The sequence below is a fragment of the Tiliqua scincoides genome, chromosome 9 (genome assembly GCF_035046505.1).
Source record: "Tiliqua scincoides isolate rTilSci1 chromosome 9, rTilSci1.hap2, whole genome shotgun sequence".
NCBI lineage: Eukaryota > Metazoa > Chordata > Lepidosauria > Squamata > Scincidae > Tiliqua > Tiliqua scincoides.
Window position 1 is genome coordinate 8,362,402 of NC_089829.1, and position 25,328 is coordinate 8,387,729.

The following is a 25,328-nucleotide window of genomic DNA, read 5'->3' on the forward strand; positions in this document are numbered from 1 at the left end:
CATAGGGTCTCTAGGCAGAGCTTGGCTTGGGAATCTGGCAAACCAGGAAGAAATGTACGATTCCATTCCCTTGAGATGTGGCTTCATCCAGGTGTGTGACCTTGGCTGGGTGCCCAGAATATCTCCAGATCAGCCAAGGCAGGGAAGGCATCCTTACTAACAGGTGCAAGAGCTAACAAAAGCCCAACTCACTGCTTTTACCCAAAGGTTCATCCAATTGTTGCAGCACAGAATGACCACCAAGCCAAACCTATGCAGACCACTGATTGCTCAAAGTACACAGCTGAGACCTTCTGCAGTTTGCCAAGGCAGGTTCCTGCCTGCCAGGTAGGCCAGTAGAACCCAGAGAAGCTGTTCCAAGGAAGACGACGACAATGGTGTGCTTCAGCTCCCTCCCTTGGCTCAAACAGCCTTCAAGATCAACTACAGAGGCCCGATCAGATCAACTCTCTACCAGCTCTTAACCCCTACATCACAGATCAGAAGGGACCCCTGGAGGACACCCAGAGCTCCAAGAACCTGCAGGCATGACCATTCATTTCCTCTCTTCCTCTGCCTACATCCTGCCACTCAGACATGCACCAAGGTTGTTCACAAGCTTTATAAACAATACAACATTGCTGCAATAAAATAAAAAATTCCAGAGAGTAAAAAGCCCCAGCAACATAGGGGTAAGAGCAGATTTTTCCACTCCCAGGTTTGTTCAGGGCTGATCATAATGCAACAGCAAAAGCTCTGCCAAAATAAGGCTACAGTACCTTACACTGTGCACATTGCTGGGATAGAGCTCCATTAACCCACTTCTGCCCAGCCCACAGGTGTACACATTTGGTCCCTGTTGTGTGCATGCAATGTTGGGTAGAAACGGCTTGAATACAATGGAACTTGCGTCTGAGCAGACATGCGAAGGATTGTACTGTAGGAGTGGTTTTCAGGCTACATTTAAAGATAAGGAAGGATAAGAGTGTTGAAGTCTTCCCGATTAAGGTGTTGGTTAGGCACTGGTGAGATAGCCCTGCTTCTGGTTGCTTCCAACCACACTACTGAGAACAAAGGACCCACATGGCAGGCTTCTGGGTCCAAATTCGGACAGGTTCATTCAGTAAGAAGACAACAGTTGTGAACAGGTTAGGAGTTTAAAGATGTCCTTTTGCCTTCCTAATTGAGACAAGAGTGGAATACATCTCATGATCTGGGCTCTATGCTCTGTTAATGCAGCTTGGCATTGCATTGCTTGCTTTTGTTGCAGCCGCACCACGCTACTGGCTTGTGCTCGACTTGGGGGTCCACTAGGGCAGCAGTCCCACCCCACACCCATACCGGGCGGCAAGTACCGTTGAACTGAGTGGAACTTACTTCCCGGTAGAGATGCCTAAGGTCATGCAGTAATATACTGAGATCATTTCCACACACATGCTACTACCAAGCCAAGCCTCTCCCATCCGGTACTTGTGAATGTGATCTTTATGTACCTATAGGCAAGACAAATTTGCATTGTTTCGGCTTGAGGGAACCCTCAGTGGTCTTCATCTTGGTTGGAAATGATGGAAGATTGGTTTCTCTCTGGGACTAGGACTATATAGCAATCCCTGCTGCTGCCTTCCCCACCCTCAGAAAGGTGAAGCAGTTTGCTTTGAGGGGAAAGGGATCTGGAGGCAACAGGTGTTCTGCATTTGAGCCTTTGGAAGTCATTTGATCACCCAGGAGAGGCTCAAGAATTTGTAAGCATCTTTCAGTCTCTACAAGCTTTCAGATCAACTGCTGGCAAAGCTTTTGTAAGCGTTCACGTGGAACCTGCACGAAAGCTCCTGTTCATGGGTCCCTAATCGGAACCATCGCATGAGCACACTGATGTAAATTTCAAAGCACAGACAAAATGCACAGGAAAAGAATATCGGAAGCTCAGGCTTATTCGCTGTTATCAGTCATCACCTCTCAAGCTAGTGACGCTCATCAGGAAGTCACAGCCTCAGGCTCACTTGTGAAACTTGCTACCATGCCCCCCCAAAAAGGGCTAGAACAGTGGTGGGTCACAACCTGATTTTGGTGTTAAGGTTTAAGGGGGGGCTTGTATAAAATTATAAGAGGATTGGTGTAGGTTCCCAGTCTTGTCCCAATATGAGCAGGTTGCAAGAACACTTCAACTACAGCAGAGTACTTTCAGCAGTTGTATTGGTCAAGGGATATCACATATAGAGTAGCCATTTAACAGTCCAAGAGTCAGCACGGAGAGCAGTCAGTTCCAGTATAACAAATCCAAACCAGTTCCAATAATACACAGTCAAAGGTTCAGTCCATAAGTCAGTAATATCACATACATACAGTAGCCAGCCTCTTCAGTCACTGGCAGCAGTTCACAGTTACTCCATTAACTCCCCTACTGCTGCACTTGAGGCTCCTCCTATCATCATATAGTCAGCTCAGCCAATCAGTATTTGGCTTGGTCACACCCAGGGTGTGCCTGTCCCAGGTTCTGCTGAATCATTGCTCTGCACCTGCTCCCTGAACCAACATGTAAGCTTTGGTTCTGCATCACTCAGAACTCAAGCTGACATTTGGGTGGTTCACCGATCGCGCTCCACTTCCACTTTAGCGGGGGCGGGTCACGATCGCTCCACATCCACTTTCCCTGCTGCGGGGAGCCCTGCCAGAAGTCGCGCTGGGCTCCCCGCACCACGGGGAGGCTTGGGTAAGTGCACCCAAGCCTCTGCAGCCCCCTGAGCGGCAGGATCCTGGGGATTGTGCCGCTACCTTCCCGCCACCCCTGCAAAGACTTACTGGCTCTCAAACTCTCCCAGAGAGTTTGAGAACCACTGCTGTATGACAAGGTAATATGGCCCCATATTGCAGATGGGGAAAACTGAGGCCAAGAAGGAGTGGCTTGCCTAAAGTCACTTAGAGCCCAATCCTGTGTCTACACTGAGCATGTATACTTAGAAGTAAGTCCCATAATAGTCAATAGAGTTTTCTCCCAGGAAAGTGTAGATAGGATTTCAGCCTTAGGGTGCAATCCTAACCAATGTTCCAGCACTGGCGTAGATGTGCCAGTGGAGCATGTGCTGCATCCTGCAGTTGGGGGGCAGTCAACAGAGGCCTACTCAAGGTAGGGCAATGTTTGTTCCCTTACCTCGAAGCTGCATTACCCTTATGTCGGTGCTGGAAAGTGGGTGAGGATTGCGCCCTTAGTGAGTTTATTAGCAGAGGTGAGATTCCACCTAGGGAAGTAGCTACATGCTTTAAGAAGCTTGAAGTTGAATGAAACTGTGTCCATGGGTTAAGACATCTTTTACATGTTGGTTCTCATGCTTAGCAGGGGAAAGAGCAATTGCCACACTTTACCCCACTGTAGCATCTTTACTAATGTCTATTGCTGGTGCCTCTCTTATGTTTCTTCAATTGTGAACCCTTTTGGGGGCAAGGAATCAACTTTTTTTTTTATTCCATTTGCTGTGTAAACCATTTTCCTGTTGAAAAGTGGCATCTAAATAGCAGTATTAATTCACATTAATGAGGCTATTAATCTTTGTTCATTTTTAAGGTGCTACAAAAGTTGACACTGATCTATTTTTTAAAAAAAAATTCTTGTATTATACATAATTGTCTTATTTGATACCTTTTAAATTGTGATACTTTTCTATGTTTTTGTAAGCTGCTTGGGGCACCCATTTGGGAGAAACAGGGTATCAATGAAATGAATGAATGGCGCTATTAATATTTGCTAGAATTCATTAACACAAAATAATAATAATAATAAAATAATAGGAAAGAAGATAACATGACTGCACTGTAGAAAATGCAGTGAAGCTTACAGGAGCACATCTGTGTTGGCACTGCTAACTTTTGCCATTTGCAGGCTCCAGGTATTTATTCCATCCATATGTCAATGGCACATTTTGTCATTGTTGCACATGATTTCCCATCCAGTCGTTACTGTAATTAAGTTTGGTACCCGTTAAATCCTGACGGATGCCCCGGCGTGCCTTTCGTCAAAGGCCAAGAGAGCGTGCGGGTTGCCTATTCCAAACACATGGTCCAAGTTAGCGGGTTTTCATTGACTATGAATCCATTAAAAAAAAATACATATGGGACCAAGGTATATAGCTTGATCCTGTCTCCGTGCCTCCTTCTTCAGTCTAATTGGGGTGCAAAACATTTTAATAGACACCGTGGAGTCTGTTTTAACTACACCCTGTCAGAACAATGCCCTATTCACATCCCAAACAGAACACTAGTGATTGGGCTAATATCTTGAAACTAAAAAACAAGTTTTAATTGGAACAGATGCTGCAAATACCGGCTCCGAAAGCCAGCCCACGAGTGATCAAAACCAGGACTAGCCCATTGATTCCCGTTTAATAGCAGCTTTCGTTTTTTATTAGACAGGGGATGCAGGATTCAGTAACGCGATGCAAACAGTCAGGAACAATGCCTGGAGTAAAAGCACCTGATTTAAAACCAGGTTCTCTGTCACATCTTGTTTCAGGCAAGACACTGTAGCAGTTTCCATTGTACTTGCATCACAGTGTAACCTGTTACCTTATTCCTGTGGCACAAATGCTCCAGGCACTCTATGATTCAAGGTGCTTGAGCCTCAGGCTGCAATCCTAACCACACTTTCCTGAGAGTAAACCCCACTGAACAAAAGAGGACTTACTTCTGGGTAGACCTGGTTAGGCTTGTGCCCCCAAGCACTTTAATTTTAATCTTCAGCCGCGCTTTTTGTGAACTGGTGGGAAAGACAGGACAACCAAAATCACTGAAAATGTATATTTATTGTTCCACTCCATGCATATTTCATTTTCTTCAAATAGCCAATTTGTAATGGAAATGTGCAAGATCCTTCGAGGAGATGGGGTGTGGTGTCAACAGTGGCCCCTTAACTGTGGCAGGCAAGCACGGGGTTAAAACCTAGGCTTTGAGCAGTGGGTGTGCTGCACAGATGCAGCCACTAGAGGCAACCTGGTCCTTACAGGGATTAAAGCACCACCCAGAGCCGTGAGAGTAGGAGGGTGTAGAATGAAGGAGTTTGGAAAGACTGAGAGAGCACAGAAGGAAGGAGTGAGGACTGACGGATGGACTGGCTGACTGTTGGACTGATTAATGAACTGAGGAACTAATGGACTACTGGACCTGCTGACTGATCAATGGACTGGTTGACTGATGGACAGACGGGTGAATGGACTTTGGAGGATTGCTGGAACAGGGACTGCTGGAGATGGGTGTGTGTGGCTGCCACTCCCAAGACCTGCTGAGGACCAAGGTGTTGCTGTGGTGGCTGGAGAAGCTGCTGGCAGGATATGGGAGGAAGGAGGACCTCTGCAGGTTGAGTAGGCGGGCTACTCTGGTGGTGGGGTCCAGCAGTGCTGCAGTGCAGAACCAGGGCAATTGTTGGGGAACACAGGGGAGCTAATTAACTTAAAGCGGACATAGCTTCTCTAGGTGAAACTTGGACTGGGAATTTGGCAAAACACAATTCCATGGTTAGAGGATCATAGAAAGACAGCCTACACACTGAGTCACTCCCTTGGTCAGGGCCAGCCCGTCCATGAGACCAACTAAGGCAGTTGCTTCAGGCAACAGATCGGGGAGGATGTCCAGCTCTGCCACCTACTTATCTCCTTTGCCCATCCTTTTCTTTCCACTCCTAGATTGGAAAAGGAAGAGGAAACATGGAGAGAAGGACTGAGCCAGAGCATTGGAAACTGGGAGGAACAGAGGCTGATAATCAGGTAAGGGGGGTAGCATTTGGCATGCCACCTCAGAAGGTCTTGGGCTGGCCCTGTAATTTGTCCATCTAGCTAAGTATTGTAGAGGTCTCCAACTTTCCTTCCCCAATGTATCTAGAGATACTTCCAGATATCAAACTTGGGGCTTCGCCGTATCGCTGATTGCTGACTGCTCTTGATCAATACATGAAGTTACCTTCATCCAAATCAGACCACTGGACCATTGAGACCTGGATTAGATATACTGGCGAGCAGAGGTGTTCAGACAGGGGTCTCCCCCAACCATGCTTGAAGATATTGCCAGTGATTCAACCCAGAACTTTCTGCATACATACCCTGAAGCACCATCCTTCCCCAATGAGCAGCCATAAAAATGGGGGGAAAAACCCATAAACAATGTAAAAATTGATGTGCTTGGGATCAAAAGTAAGAGTAAAAGATCTGATTCTGTATGCCATGTGAGTCATCAAGTCTCAAAGAAAGACTCCCAATGAAACAGAAGATGGGGCGTTCTCTTGAGTTTTACAATTCCAAAAATGAACAGGTAAAAGGTATCTTGGAATATGTTTCCTAGAATGCAAGAGCTGGAAGAGACTCTGGAGGTCATCTAGCCCAACCTCCTGCTTGGCACAGGTAACTGGTACAGCATCCCTGATGGGTGGCCATTCAACTTCTGCTTGAGACCTGCCAAAGAGGGAGAGTCCACGATTGTACAAGGCCGGCTGTTCTTGTGTTGGACAGTTATGAAATGCTTCCTCGCATCTAGTCTAGATCTACTGCCCTGTAGTTTCAACTTGTTGCTTCTAGTCCTGCCCTCTCCTCGGTTTCTTCTTCACAACACGAAAGCCTTCATGTTTGTCATTCGACCCTGACCCTCATCAAGTCACTGAAAGTATAGGTGGTCATGTTGATCCATCCAAAGGAAGAAATTGCTGGCACAGCATGGGGTAGGTTAAGAATTAAGGGGTTAAAATGACCTCCTGTTCCCTCTAGAAAAAGTTTGAGTCTACAGAGTTTGAACATTTCAAAGCCTCAGCTCAGAACTTTACTCCGATCCATGTTCCTTCTCTGATTTTTTGGCTTGCTCAAAGGAGCCATGGGTGCACTGTAATTTTATTAACCACATTAATGGGGTGGATTCCATTTAAAACCCACAACAAATCACCACAACAAGCCTTTCCAAGCACTGCTGTGTCTTTGTGTGCCTGTGTAATTAACATTGTGCTTCCCTCTTTTTCGAAACCGTGGGAGGTTCAGAGCAGCCCTCCCTTGGCTGCGTTGACTTTGGAGAAAAGAGCAGCAGAGACTTAGGGGTGCTTGTAGAACCCCTGCCCCTCTTGTTGTTTTGACTTATTGGAGGAAAGTTAGAGGCGCAGCAGTAACTGAGGCAGGGTTGCCAACTTTTTCTCCCAACAGGGCTCCCATGCTTTTGACAGCTATAGACACCTACTTGAAAGAAAGTCTCATTGTACTCAGTGGGGCTTACTTATGAGTGGACATGCACACGATTGTGCCGTTAGTGCTACTGTGGTGTTATCAGGTCTGTCCAGCACTTTTGTACGAGCCATTCAGAAGCTCACATGCAGGGGCATGAAACCAGTGACGCGCCACGATTGTTTGGTCTGGTATTCTGCCTGTTTCCTTGGAAGTTCCATCTTGCAATAATTATTCATTTCTCCAGGAATAAACCAGCTCGTCAGAATGGAATAAACCAGCTTGTTAGAGCGAACAATGATTTCTTGTTTTATGCCTCGATATTAGATATTCTCTATTTTTCCCTTTTACAATTTCAAATTGATAGTTCCCATTACAAAAAGAGAAACTCCTGCAATTGAAGCTTTTTTTTCCCCTCTAAAAAAAGAGCACCCCCTAGGGCACAGACTCAAAATGACTTGTCACAGATTACCAATGCCTCTTATTCCCTTTGTCAGGGTGATTAAAAGCAGAGTCATACACACACATACACACCCAATCTTTCAGTTCATGTCTGTGGGTGGAAGGGAGATTCTGATCCTTGCTAGCCACCACTGGCACAGAGATGGTTGGCATAGGGGCTAAAAGAACTGAGCTGCCCACCACTTCCCCTGCTTCGCATCTTACCTCCTCTGTGAGTCCACTCGGTGGCATATGCTGTCAGCCTCAGCCCTTCCATCTGCAATATGGGTATAAGACAACTGACTTACCTGCATTCAATTGCTGTACGGAGGTGGAGTGGTTTGTACACTTACAAACTAGACATACATCAGATATCGTGCCGGTGGCCTGGCTGTTACTTTTGAGCAAGAGTAATGAAGATTAGGGGTCCAAGCAAATTCATGACTTTGCAGGTAAAAAAGGAAAGTGCCCACTTGGGGCATAATCCTATACATGTCTACTCAGCAGTAAGTCCCATTGCATTCTATAGGGTTTACTCCCAGGAAAGTGTGCATAGGATTGCTGCCTTGGAACGCAAGAAGTGTGGTAACAATCTTCCCATTGTCATCTTCCTCATGTTTGTTTCAGCCCAAACAGTCTGAGGTTGCTGTTCTTGGAAGCAAATGCCCCTGAATACAGTAGACCACAATGCAAAGGAAACATGCATTTTTCATATGTTTTACATGCATTACACAAGATCTTAGGAAGAGGCACAATTTTAATCCAGATATAAAACAGCACGTGCCTGATCTCGTCTGATCTCGGAAGCTAAGCAGGGTCAGGCCTGGTTAGTACTTGGATGGGAGACTGCCTGGGAATACTGGGTGCTGTAGGTTTATACCATAGTCTTTTGAGACTGAAGGTTGCCAACCATAAAACAGCGACATTTTAGCTCCAAGCCTCGGGCAGCGTTCATTCCTTTGAAGTCCCATTGACTTTGAATAGGGGACATCAAGGGTTAGCCACAGTGGGCATTGGCCTAAAGCCCACACTCACCTGACCAGGCTGAGCCCGGAACTGTTCAGTACAGGTTGCAACAGTAATGCCCAATGTGACATCAAGGGGGCCCAGTGATAGGGCCTCAGAGAGGAATTTTATCAGGGGGCTTCTTTGGGCCCAAAGGGGGGCAGGAGGGGTAAAACAAGGCATGGGGGGTAGGTGGAACAAGGTTGGGGGGGGCAAAAAGGGCACAGGGAGGGTGGTGACAGCTGGAAAAGTCTTCAGAGTCCAGGTCTACCAGGACAGCTGAGATTCCAGGAAATTTCCAGCTCCCCTCCTTTGGCACTTGGATCCCTTTTTTGATCTGAAGTCCAGGTACTCTGTACTCCCTTCACCTGCCTCTTTGAGGTCCTGCACTCACAAAGAAACCATTAGCCAGGGATCTCATACAGGCAGCTAGCCAGGGTGAGATTGGAAAATGAAAGATCCCAGTAAATTTCTGGGCCCCTTCCTTTGACTCCTGGGCCCCCTTTCTGACCCCAGGCCTGGATACCCCCAGACCCTGCACCCCCTCTCATGGACCTTGGCCAGTGAGGCTCCATGGGGATGCAATGCCCCTAGCAGCTTAGAGCCACCATTGTCAAAGGGAAAAGACTGACAGTGCAATCCTATACACACACACACACACGAGTGTAAACGTCATTGAACTTAGTGGAAGTTACTTCTGAGTAACTGCACAGAATGAGCTTAATCCTTCCCTTGTAATCAGCAGGGTGTAAAAAAAAAAATCACTTAATTTGGACTGGGCCATGCCATAGGCAAGATTAAATATGCTATAAATTATTATAATTAATTAGCATTCATTGAATGCATGAATCACACTCCTATAGAAAATATATACAGCATGCAACTTGGGAAAAGGTGCAAAACAAGGAAGTTTAAATCCAAGAGTCAGAATTTTTTAAAGACACAGAAACAGTATAGTTTACCGCAATTGTATGCAACCCACAACCACCTTAGAGGCACTGTGAATATTTGATTAGAGGCTCTTCAAAAAGCAGGAAACGAGTACCCCTTACCCTAGCCTAGCTATCTTTCTTTTTGCTTAGATACCCAAAAGGGCAGGAAGCCTATGGTCAGTGGATCCTGGGTTGGGTACAAGACCCCAACAAGTGAGGAGTTGTCCAGCTGATAAAGGCACAAGAGACTGGGAATGAAAATGTGATAACTATGCATGCAAAATGACAGAATTGGGGGGGGGGGAGTTCTTCCTCCTGTACTCCTCATACTAAAACTAAGAACACCATCCACTAAGGCTTGGATACCTCTCTGGTATCTAAGCCAAAAGACACCTAGGCTTGGGACAGGTAAGCCCCTAGCCTGGCTTTCTTTAGGCTTGGATACCCAAAAGGGAATCCCTTCAGGAAGGCAGAGTAGTGATGGAAGTGGGCAGAGGGAGGCTGGTGGTGGCAATTGCCACCTACCAATCCGCAGCCAACATCAACTGCCTTAGCCAGGCTGCAATCCTATACGTACTTATCTGGGAATACGTTCCATTCAACTCGGCGAGGCTTACTTCTGAGTAAACATGCCTAGGACTGGACTCTCAGCCATGTGGATGGGCTGACACTGTATTCAAGGGACAACTGCATGCTTCAACACTGTATGTTAGCCCTAGGGACGGGTCACCCAAATCAAGGCAATTAGCAAAGCATGGAGAAGATGCTATTGAAACTGTGAAGATGAAATTGAAAGTGTGCTGCTTTTCATATCCACCACACACACACACACACACACACACACACACACACACACACACCACACACACACACAGACCTCCCACCACCTCAGAGGGCTCATGGCAGCTTGTGAGAGGATTGTCAATAGTTTTAGGCCTGACCACTGAAAGCATGATTTGTACATGATACGCCAGTGTTTCTCAAACTGTGAGTTGGGACCCACTAGGTGGGTTGCGAGCCAATTTCAGGTGGGTCCCCATTCATTTCAATCTTTTATTTGTAATATATTAGACTTGATGCTACCATGGTATGTGATTGCGTTTGGGGAAATGTAGCAGACCTGTACTTTTAACAAGCCACAATGTATATTCTTTTTAAGAATGATAGGCAATGCAACTTACTCCTGGGTAAGAGTGGGCAGTATTGCAACTGATGATTGTTAAAAATTTTCCTGCTTGATGATGTCACTTCCGGTCATGACATCACTTCCAGTGGGTCTCGACAGATTCTCATTCTAAAAAATGGGTCCCGGTGCTAAATGTGTGAGAACTACTGTGATACACCATTTGCTTATGGGATTCCCTGCCACCAGGTCTGTTGAGGGTCACTAACTGAGTGAGACTTGAGAGAGACCACCAGAGCAGGCAGTGCTGTGGGTGGGGGAGCAGATGTGTCACCCTGCTGTCTTGGGAGTCAGGATACTGGATTTGGCAAGATAGGTCTTGAGTCTGTCCATTGTTTCCCTGGATCTAAAGTTCCTGCCGGTAGATGTTAATTTGGGGCTCACAGCAATTCAGTGTGCTTCCGAGGCGCTGCGGGAGGGGGTGCTGAAATAGTTGTTGGCAGGGAAACTCCACATAACATGGACATTAAACCAGTAAATAGTGCCGTAGCTATTATCGTTTTCCATCACCTTCCGAGCGGCCCTTTGCACTTATAAAAGGATTTGAATAACAAAGTCTCCATCCCTGTGGCAGATTCAGTGAAGAAGGGAGGGCTGGTGATTTTGGAAGGCGTAAGGAAAAAAAAAAAGTCTTGAAATTGCTACCGGGGTGCAAATGCACCAGTCTCCACTTGCGCCGCTCATTATGGGGAAAAAAGAGCATGACATTATGTTGCAGAATGGGAATCTACATGTGATCGGAGCCAGATGAAGGCCTATGAATACTGAATGAGTAAGAGCCATTCAGCCACTCAAAGCCTCACCGTTCCGAGCTGCGAGCCATTCCAAGCGGTTACCCAAATGGGCCTACCAATCTCGCCAAGCGTGAGTGCTTCAGGGACGCCTGCGCTGCCTTCCTGCGGGCCACGCCTGGTCCTGTGTGCTTTTGTGCTACCCCAGGGCTAGGTGGGTGAGGCTGCCAGCCCTAATGGCCGCTCTGCGTCTCTGTGCGGTGGGGGCCCAATCTCTCGGCTTTGTTTGTTCCCGCTTCCCCTTCTCCGCAGGTGTTTTAGTCCTTTGCTCCAGAGTCACAATGACAACTTTAATTACTAGCATTTCTTGACCAGCAATTCCTCCGCGGTTGGCGCTCAGAGCAGCGGGGACCGTTGCGGCTGAAAAGGCTTTGAGTGGTTTGCCCTACTGAGAGACGAGAGTGTCGTCAGATGAGCTGCCCGGAACAGCCAATCCCTTTTGGAGCTGCAACGCCCTGCCCCAAACAGCCACTTTGCTTGGCTGAAAGGTTTGCAAAATCTGAAGTTGGTGTCAGTGATCTGGAGCACAATCAAAAAAACAGACAGGAGAGGCAGTGTGGCATAGTAGTCAGGGTGTTGGATTTGTACCGCAAAAGTTCAAATCCCTGCACAGGCATGAAGCTGTCTGGGGGAGTCGCTGTTCCTCAGGCGACTCTACCTCACAGCATGGTTGAGAGCAGGGCTGGCCCACCCGTGAGGCCAACTGAAGCTGTTGCATCAAACAGCAGTTTGGTGGGAGACACACTTCTCAATCCACTTCCTGGTCTTCGCCACTCTCCGGTCTCCTTCCACTCCTTGGACTGAGAAAGGAAGTGGGGGACAGAGAGGAAGAGGAAGGGAGGAAAGCACTGAGCAAAGACATTGGGGGGGGAGCAGAGGCTGGCACATCATTGGGTAGAAGAAGGAAGCATTTGGCATGCTGCCTCAGGTAACAGGAAGTCTTGAACCGACCCTGGTGGTGTGGATAAAAGGAGAGGACAGAGCCACAGAGAACACTCTACACTTCTTGGAGTATACTTGGAGTACTCTTCACTTGCTTGTATAGAAATACAGGAGTGCATCGCTTAACGACCTTCGACCTAAGGTCGGACCACATATAGCGGTCACGTAGCCTGTAACAGTGTGTATGTTTACCCAACCAAGTGGCTCTTAATATAAAGAAGTGGCTATCAGTCTCCACTAGCCTGCTCAACCAGAGAGTGCCTGGCATGGAATGTCTGTTTACGCAACAAAGGTACTAGATGGGCTGAATGTTCGCTTAAAGATCTATTCACATAACAACGGGGGATCCCCATCATTAAGTGACGCACACCTGTGTGCAAAGTAAATGCTGAGGTGCAGGCTTGCAAGTTGGCTGAATCTGGCAACACATAAAACTACTACACCCAAGGAGAAAAAAAAACCTTCTTGGGCTGGCATTACACCAGTCAAATACAAATGGGAGACATGAATATGTAGCTTCCATTGACCCATATCATCAGGCTGGTGCTCTCAGTATAGTCTACACACCAACTGGCAGTGGCGCTCTACGGTTTCAGGCAGCCATTTCCCAACCTTAACTGGAGACTCCCGGGCCAAGGTTTGGGTACCCTTTGCTTGTAGAGCAGATGCTGAACTGTGGCGCTCCAGCCTCTCCTCAAAGCTGCGAAGGAGGCCGATGACGACTTATAATTGGTACATCCAACCCCACTCCATCCTATGCTATGCTAGACTCTCGGTGAGGTGAGCACTTCCCCGTGGCATCCTGCAGATCTCCTGCTCTCTCTCTCTCGGATGTTGCCGAAGGGTGTTGAGTTCCTGTTGATATAACGCAGCCTTACCCTGGCCGCTGCAGGCAGGCCAAAACTCTGAGCCGGGAAGAATCCTCTCAGTTTTCTCTTTCATTTGGCCAATGGGTTTTAAATATTTAGAAAGTCAAAAGTAAACAGACTTGAAAGACTCCATGCGTCCGCGCATGATGCTCAAAATGGTTGAGATTTATAAACTCAGTAGTTGGGGGGGGTGGAGCGGAGATGAGGGAGTCCTCTTTATGCAGGACATGGGCTGATGTAGCAAATGTTCTCTTTGTGTGTATGCATACATGTGCAGATGCATGTGCCCATGCTGTCTCTGTGGCTCATCCTTGCAGCCGACATTGCTGGTGGAGTTTCCTGATTTTGATTTTGGATTTTCTTTCCTGCCACGGGTAAACTTTTCTTAACCTCCTGAGCTGTTCATGAGCTCCTTTGCAAAAATAAATGGAGAGAGCAGAGAGAGAGAGAGCCAAGCAATGTTTGCTTAGGCAGAAAGGAAGCATGGCTAGGATCAAGAACCACTGGCTGGGATCTGGCAATTGCATTGTGTTCAACATCAAATTAAGTGGGCCGGATTCATCAGGATGTGAAGCAACCTATGAGGAAGAGTACAGGACCCAAGTTGAATTCTTGCTTTGCAGGTTCAATCCTTGGCACCTCCACAGTCAACTGGGAAAGTCAGCCCTGCTAGAAACTTTGGGGGGGATGCAACCAGCCAGAGTGGATGGTACTCAGCTAAGTGCATCCGAGGTCAGACTCGGTAGCAGTCTTATATTCCTAAGCACAGAGCAGCCAATTCTCTAAATATTTCAGCATTTGTGGCTGTCCTTGTAAAAATGTGCATTCTCAGTCAAGCATGTAGTTATACATTATGTATTCCATTTCCAGGATATATGTCTCTTTTTTAAAAAAAAAAGAAGAAGAAAGAAACCAGACTATTCTCCCAGAGTAAGAAATAATATATGCGGCTGAAAGTACCGCTTTTCAGATTGTTTGGAATTAAATCTGAACTCCTTTGGGAGCTTGTACCTTCCTGGTTGTTCATCATGACCAAAGAGTTTATTACATTTCAGATGATACTATTAAAGTCAGGCTCTCTCTGGAGATACCAGATAGACGTAACGGACTTAAAAAGTAGACGGCCATGTCTTAAAATCCCATAGGGATTGCCAAGTTACCAAATCAGTAATTTAAGTTTCCCTTAAAAGGACAACGCCAGCAGTTTCGTCGCCCTCCCTCTCGACTCTTGTATTATTTCATTTGTACAATTTATAATTTGTTTTCCATTCTCTGCCTCCCCTGGTTTTATCTTTGGGGAGATTGCCAATCTCCCCACTGACTTGTCCTGTTTTTTCTCTTCCCCCCCCCATTTAGCAGGCATTGATTTTGTTTTTAACAACCTCATCTTCATCTTATCTTCCCCACCACCACCTTTTACATATGTACACACACACACACACACACCCCTTCTCTTCTGCACGGACTTGGAATAAAGGCATCTTGGGGATTCTGCAAGTCTTTGGCTTCTAGAAGTCCAAGAATGTTTTGGAGGTATAACCAAGGTGGAGGAAGGAAAGGGTAGGCTTATTTATTTATCCAATTTATATCCTGACTTTATCCCAAAAAGGCACCCCAGAAAACCATTGTGGGCTAAAGTGGGGCATCTGTAGACCCCATAGACTAAGAACATAAGATCCCTGCTGGGTCAGGCCAAGGGCCCATCTAGTCTAGCTTCCTGTATCTGACAGTGGCCCACTCAAGGCAACAACAATCTGGCATTCATAGGCTACCTCTGAAACCTCTGGTTGGTCATCATGGCTTGTAACCAATGATGGACTATTTCTCCATCAATCTGTCCAATCCTCTTTTAAGGACATTGTGGCCAGGTGCCATCACTCCATCCTGTGGCATGGAGTTTCACAGGTTAATTACATGCTGGGTAAATAAATATTTCTTTACTCAGAGTGTGGTCAGTCTGTGGAACTCCTTGCCACAGGATGTGGTGACGGCATCTAGCCTAGACGCCTTTAAAAGGGGATTGGACGAGTTTCTGGAGGAAAAATCCATTATGGGGTACAAGCCATGATGTGTATGCGCAACCTCCTGATTTTAGAAATGGGTTAAGTCAGAATGCCAGATGTAGGGGGGGGGGCACCAGGATGAGGTCTCTTGTTATCTGGTGTGCTCCCTGGGGCATTTGGTGGGACACTGTGAGATACAGGAAGCTGGACTAGATGGGCCTATGGCCTGATCCAGTGGGGCTGTTCTTATGTTCTTATGTTCTTATTTACTTCTAGTTTCCCAGACAGTGGAACTGGCAAGACTCTTGTTGCCTTAAGGGTTGGCCAGAATTGACTCTACGCTCTCCAGCCTGTGCCCCTTCGGGTCCCATCTGTGGAACTATTGGTGGGGAATCTTACTGTTTGTTGCTGCAGATGCTGCCCTCCATTGCCCAATAAGCCAGCCAAAGCTAGAGCTCAGTGGTGAGGCTTACACAGAGGGAGGACAGAACAGGTTGCAGACAAGGACTTGTGTTCTGCCAAATTCCCAATCCAGTCTCTGCCTGGAGAATTATGCTCACATTTAGCTAATTAGCACCCCTTTTCCACCCAAGAATAACCCTAGTTCTGCCTTACAGTCCTGCTGGACCCCACCTCCAGGGTAGCTCGCCTGTTCAACCTGCAGAGGTCCTCTCTCCTGCCAGCAGCCTCCCACCACTACAGCAGCCCCTTGGTCCTCAGCAGGTCTTGGGTACAGCAGCCACACACCAAACTCCAGTGTCTCCAGCAGTCTCCAAAGTCCATTCACCATCAATTCCTTAATCCAGTCCAGCACTTCCTCAAGCTTTCCTCCTTCTGTTACCCACAAACCCTTCCTGCCTCAGGTGATCCTTATATCCTTAGGGACCTCATTGCCTCTAGTGGCTGCAGCTGTGCAGCACACCCTTGGCTGAAAGCCCAGGCCTTAACTCTTAAAGGGCCACTGCAGACACCACATTCTACCTCCTCGCCAGATCTTCCGGGATTCCAATACAATATGAGACCACCTTGGTGCTGCCCTGTAACTATAGTGATGCCAATGAAGGAGGACTCTTGTCCATCCAACAATGATGGTGCCCAGTTGGAAAAGCTAAGCAGGAACCAGGCGGTGGATAGGTAAGAGACCACCACTGCCAATATTGCGTGATGGAGGTCTTGTGTCCTGGACATTGGCATAGCAATGGGGGCAGGAAGTGCATACTGCCATGGGTAGCGGGCAAAAGAGGATTCAAAGGAGGTGCCAGCATTGCTTCTGCCCCTGCTGCAACAGCCTGAGAGGAAAGCCAGTGGTGCAGTGACTGGAGCTGACACACACCTGAATTCATGCTCTCTCTCCCTCCAGCAGGTTCCCCACCCCTGCACAGGTGTCCTGGAATCCTTACTTTTATTCATTGCTGTAGGCTGTAGCTCATACGTCCTCTTCCTTCCAGCAACCTGGAGTCTCAGCAACCCAGAAGTGACACGAGGACATGATGATGCCATCACATCACCACCAAATGTCTGGGTTGCCGAAACCCACACTGGGTGGTCGCATCCCCAGCAGTGCTGCTTATCTTGCGCACATTGGGATCAAGTAGCTGGTGTTTGCATGCATTTTCCAAAACTTGGGGGGCTCATGCCATGGGGGGACCGTGAATCAAACCATAAAACAATTAAAAAGACTCGTTAGATGGGTCACCATCAGTTAAAACAGTTGAACGGCAGTTGAATTGTGTCTGAGACTCAGTCACCGTCCTCATTTGCCTTCAAAGACCATTCTCAATAACAAAAAGAAAAGGTCTTAAGGTCCTGGCAGAAATTCCCCAAGGAGGAAGCAGTTCCTAATTCCAAAGGAAGGGAATTCCATCATTGGGGTGCCACTACTGGGAAGACCCTAGTCCTCATTGCTGTGCCCTTCCTGTCCATCCATGGCAGCATGGCTAAAAGTGCCCCATAAAATATCCGGGGAAGACCACAGTCCAACATCTTCCTCAGTCCAGCAGCTGCCCAGGTTGTACTTCCAGGTACCCTGGAGCAACTTTGAGTAATGATGTTCCCCCTGAGGATGGACTGTGGCTTGAGAATAGACTACTGGTTTTGTCTAGGGAAAAAGTCTTAAGTTCGATTCTAGCAGGCTCTACTGGTGGGCCAGAGGAAAGAAGTCCTCTCTGAAACTTTGGACAGGAGCTTTCCTAGGTAGACCAATTATTTCCATCTAGGTAAGAAGATCTTCGTATTGGGGGGGGGGGGGGAAGGGAAGGATGACTATGCTGTGATTATTTTTCAGGATCTTTTGGGAAAACCCTGATTGGGGGGGGGCGGGGAACGGCATGCTGGACTTGCTGACACATTGTCACTCCAAGCATGGTGCTAATTTAAGGTGGGAGAGTGTGTGCTTGGGGTGGGGTGGGGTGGGGGCTTCGTTCAAGGTGCTTGTTTGAAAATCTCCTTCTGGTTTCGGGAGCTGAGCATGCAAATATCGATTTGGAGGTAGAACTGTCAAGTTAACACAGGAGAGAGCTCGGCAGTCTCCTTCTGCATAGAAAGACTCACCGTCACTGTTTCAGATTAGAGCGCATTCTTTTTTCGGATTTTTTCCCCCCAGGAAAATACAGGAGTTTAAACAAACACAGCCAAATGTCCCAGTGTGAAAAAAATGTGAAATCACCAGGGGAAACAAGTTTTGTTTTTATACAGGGGGATTACTGGAGCTGTTAGGTGCTCATGGCAATAATTTGGAGACCGTGTGTTATGGAACAGCATAATTGGGTGCCAATAAGCCGACGTAATGTGTGACATCAAAGGAGGAGGAGGCTGAATGGGGACTTTGGGGCAGGAAAGCCAAGGGTTAGTGAAACAGTCGGCAGTGGATCCATTTTGCCTGGGGCCCCAGGCGACAGATCACTGGTGGGCTTCCCACTTGCCCCTCACTTCTCGGAAAGAACAATGGTGTTTTGCTCTCTGCTGAAAAGAGGTGAGCAGTCCCAGGGCAAAATCCACATGGTTTCACTTGCTTTCCATCAGGGCTGCTGAGAGCTGGCATTGGGCCCAGGGCAAGGTGCCTGATTGGGGGTCTCCTTCCCCTTCCCCATCCCCATACATTAAGCCCCATCACCCTCTGACATCCTTACTTTGAGTAGTGCTACTGCATTTCTTTTCTTCTACTCAACACACTAATTTCTAATAATAATAATGAATATTATTTATTATATATATTTATTATATATTTACACACACACACACACACACACACACACACACACACACACACTTCCTTTTTTTTCCTTTTCTGTGCTCCAGACTTATATTTGTAGTTGATACAGTTAACTTCGCCTTCAAACAGTGCCAAAACATGCGTAGTCTTGATCAAAGGCCACGTGTTCTAGACCAGTGGTTCCCAAACTGTGGGGTGGGACCCACTGGTGGGTCGTGACTTAATTTTTGGTGGGTTGCCAAAGGGTGATGGAAAGATCAGATAACTAGTTGCCTCAAGCCCTGAGGCTCTTCAAATCAGATACTGTAGCAGCTAATTATCCTGCAAAGAGCTCAGCCCCTGCAGTTTGCAACCATGTGTAAATATAAGCAGATAAATGTTTGAGGGTCTTTTTTCTGGTTATTATTGCTTATAAACCACTACCAAAAAAAAAGAAATTCTTTCTAGATCTCCTTTTTTAAAAGTCTGGTAAACCTAAGTGGGTCCCGATAGAGTGCCATTTAAAAAAGTGTGTCCTGATGCTAAAACGTTTGGGAACCACTGTTCTAAACACACACTGAACTAGGTGTGGAGCTTCACATGTCATTGTTGGACTTTCAGGAACTCTAAGTTGCACAGAGCTTAGTTTTCTGAGGCTTTGAGCCATGTGGCCACGCAGCTTAAAAAGGGAACAGTGGTGAACAGAACCAATTTTCAACAGGAAGGCAGAATTCTGCATCAATTCTGCATGTAATTAGTCTGTGGAACTTCTTGCCACAGGATGTGGTGATGGCATCTGGCCTAGATGCCTTTAAAAGGGGATTGGACAGATTTCTAGAAGAAAAATCCATCACAGTTTACAAGCCATGATGGATGTGTGTGCAATCTCCTGGTTTTTACCCTGATGGATAAGTGCGACCTCCTCTTCCACTGAAGCACATTCCGAATATCAGTGTTTTTAAAATCCAACATTTGCATGCCCTTTTGGCATAGCTTAAAAAATAAAAAACCCGAAACAAACAGCCTGTTTTCACTTAAGTCCTCGCCAAGCGCTTAGGAAGCCCCAAAGTATGTTGTTCGGCAATTGAGACGGGAACAAGGGAGAAAGTGTTGTATGTTTTTGCTTCTTTCAAGAAAGAGAGCAATCAATGAAAACACAAAGCAGCGCACAGTTCTCAAGGTTGGAAACTGTATGCTCGACCGTTTTCATGAAGAACAGGCAGAGAATGCCCCATAAATAGCATATTAAACTATTTATGGCTTGAACCTTCTCATGGGGGAAAGCCAGCATCTGCGGGAAGCTGTTCACAGGTGTTTGAGCAGAAATCTGAGCAAACTACCCTTGTAAAATAACAGTTCTGCCATGTTCTTCTCTGTTTCCAATTTTGACCATTCTTGAGCCAAAATCTTGTCTCATTCTGCAAGTGCCGAAAAAGTCCCTTCTGCAGTCCTTGGCATTCAACCCAAGAGGGGGCAAGTTTTGCACGTCTTTCCTGGAGACCCAGAGCTGTGCATTGATGCAGCTGTGCTATGCTTCTTCCTACAATGGAATATTCCGTTGGGCATCCTGTGCTGGTGAAGAAGCACTCATGGGGAGGGGCCATAGATATGAGGAGGGGCCAAAAGTCAGTGGTAGAGCTTTGACTTGCATGTGCAAGTTCTCCAAGTCAATCCCTGGCAGCTCCAGGTAAGCTGAAAAGGACCCTGACTATACCCTCAAGAGTCACTATCAGTCAACAAAGAACCATAGAGTTGGAAGGAGCCTTCAATGGCATCTAGCCCAACCATCTCCTTGATGCAAGGAAGTCCTCTCTAGTGCATCACCAGAAGGGGTCTCCAGTTGAGCCTCTTCAAGCAGACCACCAGCAAAGGAGAACCCTCCACTTCCCTCAGTAATCAGTTTCATTGTTGTACTGCTCTTTCTTGAGACAGTACTGCCTTTGATGACCCAGCGCCTTGACTCTGTACAGGACAGCTTCAGTTTTACATGGGAGAGGCTGTAAGTATGGAAGTGACCATAGCTCAGAAGTGTAGTACATGCTTTGCACACAGGAGGCCCTTCGTTCAAACTCTAGCATGTTCAGCTGCAAAATACCCTTGCCTGAAATCCTAGAGAACTGCTACGAGTTGGTGTATACCACACTGAGTGAGCTAGAGGGAATGTCAGGGAAGGAACTCCCAGGAGAAGGCAGGCTGATAAAGGGGAGTAGCTCCTAGTGGTTAGCATGCACGCGCCCCTTCCTACTCCTTGTTTTCCTGGACTATCGGCTGAATGGAGAGAAATTTTGGTACCACCCCAGGCTACAGAGAGCAGAAAGAGGAGAACCATTTGGGAATCCCACCCACCCACCAACCCAGGAGGGCACTGAACCTAAGGGGTTCTTACTGAAAATCAAACCCACAGTAGCAAAAAGGCAAATTCCCTAAGTAAATAGGGGGAAACCAGGGCGCTATCATAGGAACCCATTGCTCAACTCGGTGTAAGGCAGTTGGGATGTTGGGGTAGACCCATTGCTCAGTGGGAGGGCACATGCTTTGCACGAAACAGTTTCCATGTTGAATCCTTGACCAATCGGTAAACAATATTGCGCTAGGTCAATGATTTCCAACCAATGATTTCCATGGTGCATTGGTGTGCCATGAATGGTCCAGGTATGCCCTGGTGTGCCCAGGAGTTTGGGGGAAGGGTCATGTATTAGTAGGGCCATTGGGGGAATGTGCGGTGTGCTTTGTCAATGATCAAAAAACTGATGGTGTGCCTTGACAATTGTAGTGCCTTGTCAATGTGTCACGGGATGAACAAGGTTGAAATCACTGTGCTAGATAGACCAATGCACTGACTTGGCCCAAAGCAACTTCATCCCCTCCAAGCAACGGGCACCGTTTTTTGTCAGCCATTGTCAAATATTGCCTAAAGCAGATGTGGAAGCCTTTGTTCAAGAAGAAAGATCTGAAGAGCTCTGCAGTGGAGTCACCAGGGTCTGCATCACCGGGTCCTGTGAGTCGCTTCCCCTTGTGGCAAGCTGCTAGAACTGCAGCGTTTGATTCGCACAAAAGAGGCTCTCAGACTCTAGACTTCCACCCAAAGGTGTCACTAGGGTTGTGTTACCTGGTGCGGGAGGCCAACGCATCAGCCCCATGATGAACCTCCTCCCATGCAGTGGACAGGGCGACGCCCCTGGTGGCAGGTTTGGTGATGCACCACTGCCCTGCCCCTACTGGTTTTTTGGCTATAACTTTTGATAGACTAGAGATATTTCAACGCGGTTTGTTTCATTGCATTCTGCATGCAATCACACATTGACTGATATATAACATGATGGCATTATTCAAAAATACCAAGATTTAAAAAATTGTAGCCAGTAGTGGTGTCACCCCTCTGTGTGTGTCACCCGGTGCGGCCCACACCCCCTTAGCAATGCCACTGGAGCTCTGAAAATTGTTAAAATGAGTTGCGATAAGTCTAGCAGCATTGCTGGGGAGGAGGATGGGAGAGGGCTACAAACATCCTTACAATGTTCATGAAGTCAAGGAGAGTCCCGCTCCAGCCCCCCACTGGAGCACACATTCCTCATGGCCCCAAATCCTCCTCACATACAAGCCTTCCACTCACATGCTGAAGTGCCTCTTTCAGCTGGGATCTGCTTCTGATTCATAACCACCTTTAATTAGGTGCTGGCACCTTGGCACGCTGGCTGTAAAGGAGAGTAATTAAATTTAATGGAAGCTACCCTCGCTTTGAAGCTGGCCATAACTTAAAGCTATTGGGAGAAGCAATTAAAATATAACCGCTGTAGGTTTCTCTCATTAACTACACGCTCACAGGTGACTTTTAAAAAGGAATATAAAAAACTTACTCTGGCTTATATTTCACAGTCCAACCCGATAGCTTTCCAAAATACACCAGGAGATTAAGTTGCAGTATTAGCAGTAGTAACAGTAAATTTTATTATTAGCATTAGTATTATTAGAATTATTAATCTCATCCATTTAAAAAAAATTAAAATAAAGGCAGTTTAAGCATTAATATTTCATGAAAATAGCAGCAACTGTTACCCTGCACATGCCTGATCTTGTCTGATCTTGGAAGCTAAGCAGGGTCAGGCCTGGTTAGTACTTAGATGGGAGACCACTTGGGAATACCGGGTGCTGTAGGCTTATACCATAGTCGTTCGAGACTGAAGGTTGCCAACCAACCACCATTTCATGAAAACAAGTATAACAGCCATTCATCACCATTGCAGCCAAAATGATTCTGATTTTTTTTTTTTAAAGACATAGCAAATACCTGTTTACTCAGAAGGAAGTCTATCACATACAGTGATGCTTCCTTTGAAGTCAATTCCATCAAACTCTATGAGGCTTGTTTCCAATTAAATGTGAAGAGGAAGGCACCTTTTGAGACTCAAATTAGGAGACAGTAAAGTAGCTTAGGGCGCAATCCTAAGATTGCCTTAAGGCGCATGTGTGCCTCAGAATCAGCCAGGCCGATGCATGAATGTGCACCAGCCCACAGAAGCCAGATACGGCCTCTGCACTGATGCAGACTGGTAAGTTTGATTGGCGGCAGGCAACCGGTGTGGGGGTTGGGGAGGGTGTTCTAGGGGTGATCTAGGGCAGGGGGAGTGTGGGCGGGCCTGTGGGCAGCTTGGGGCCGGGTGGGGGGGTGAAGCCAGCAACCAGCATGTATGCCAGATCTTAACCCCAAACCTGGGTGACCCAGTGCAGTGCCGGGCTGCTTAGATCCATGCCATCTCTTCAGGTGGCACAGATCTGACTAGTCCCATTGGGGCTGCTGCTGCGTTACCCGGGGTAAGGGAAACTAATTCCCCTTGCCCCAGGCTGAGCTGCAGCCAGTCCCAACCCTGCACTGGGTACAGCGCAGGACTACCAGCGTGCCTGTTCCAGTGAAGGTTAGGATTGGGCTGTAAGTTGCATCACAGTCAATGGGAATGAAACCTGTTCCAAGTAAGGGCTGATTTAAACATTAGCATTAACCATTTGATGGCTGCATGATTATCCGCATGTGTGAATGAGTTATCATGGGTCAAACACAAGACAGAAGTTTCCCAGCATCCAAACACAGCCATTCAACAGAATCGGTATATACCTTCAACCAGCAGTCATCAAGGGATCCAAAAGCGTATCCAGTGAGCAAATGGGGGACCAGTTCCAGCACCAACCCTGCCAGTGAGGTCCTTCAGGCAGCAAGTCATGGGCCAGTTCTCAGAGTCAATAAAGTGACCTTCACAATAACCCTCCATGGATATATCCTGTAGACCAGAGGTGTCAAACATAAGGCCCACGGGCTGAAGGTGGCCCCTGGATCCAATTTATCCACCAACACCCCATTATAACTAGGGGCTGGGCTGGCTGGGCTGGTTCTTCCCCACACACACCCTGGGGAGGGGTGGGGAGGCTCTGTTTGTTGGCTGAAGGCAGGAGGAATCTCCCCACCGCCGGGAAGTCCTGGCGTTGCGCAAGCTGCTTGCGCCTCCCGCATCGCTCCTTGCAGAGAGCAGAGCAGGAGATCGGTGTGTGTTTGTCTTCCGATTTGCCTTAACAGGGCCCATGAGAGAGGGTCAAGGGGGCAGTGGCGTAGCTAGAGGGGCTGCAAAGCACTCAGTTTTGCAGGCTCCGTTTTGCTCCCCCTGCTTGGAATGGCTGAAGGGAGGGGGACGCTTGCACACTGCGGTGAGGCTCCCTGCAAAACTGAGTGCTTCGCACCCCCTCTAGCTATGGGATATTATAATATCAAGCTCTCCCAGCTTGATAATTGAGCTCCTTCGTATCTTGAAAATATGAACAAGATTTGCACCTTTTCTCTTCTGTCGTTTGCAGTTGATTATTTTCTACATGAGAATAAAGTGCTAATTTCTGTCCACCGTTTCCTTAATGATGTCACTTTCTGCTTAATGATGTCACTTCTGGCCCTCACCAGGCACCATGAATGCTAACTTCGGCGCTCTGTACGAAACAAATTTGACATCCCTGCTGTAGGCAATGAATTTATAATATTTTTATTGAGCCTTTCCCCCACAAATGTGACTGCCCAAGGCAGCCAGTATAAAATATTGTTGGCCTGTATCTTACATGGGGGTTACACTCCAGAGTCAGCACATGGCTCTAAAAATGCTTATATTCAAAATTGCCTTGAAAATCCGTTACATCCAAAAGATATGGATTGTCCCTTTAAAAATAACAAGATGCCGGCAGGAACTGAGACTCACAGAGGAAACAACAGCTTCATCCTCCAATCTTGCACTCAGTCATAGGCATGTATTTAGTAAGTTGAATGGCGGGCCGAATCTCCTGCACTGTTACAGTGTTGTTTTGACTCTGTTGTTGTTTTGCCATGCACATGGAGTTGAATTTGCACAGGTAAAGGGTGCCAAGAATGCAGTCTGACTGTGCGCACAATAGAGCAATAAAACAAATGACATCACCGCGCTTTGCCTTGCTCCTTTCTAATAGAACAGGGGTGCCCAAACCCCGGCCCTGGGACCACTTGAGGCCCTCAAGGTCTCTCAATGCGGCCCTCAGGGTGCCCCCAGTCTCTAATGAGCCTCTGGCCCTCCAGAGTTTTGTTGGAGCCCACACTGGCCTGAAGCCCGAAAAATTATATTTTTCCCCTGGCCCCCGACACAGCGTCAGATGATGTGGCCCTCCTGCAAAAAACTTTGGGCACCCCTGTAATAGAACAGAGATCTCCAAACATTTTGCCATGAGGGCCACATTGTGTATCTGACACAGTGTCAAGGGCCAGGAAATAGATAAATAATAAATACATGGAGGATTGATGTGCTGAGAGT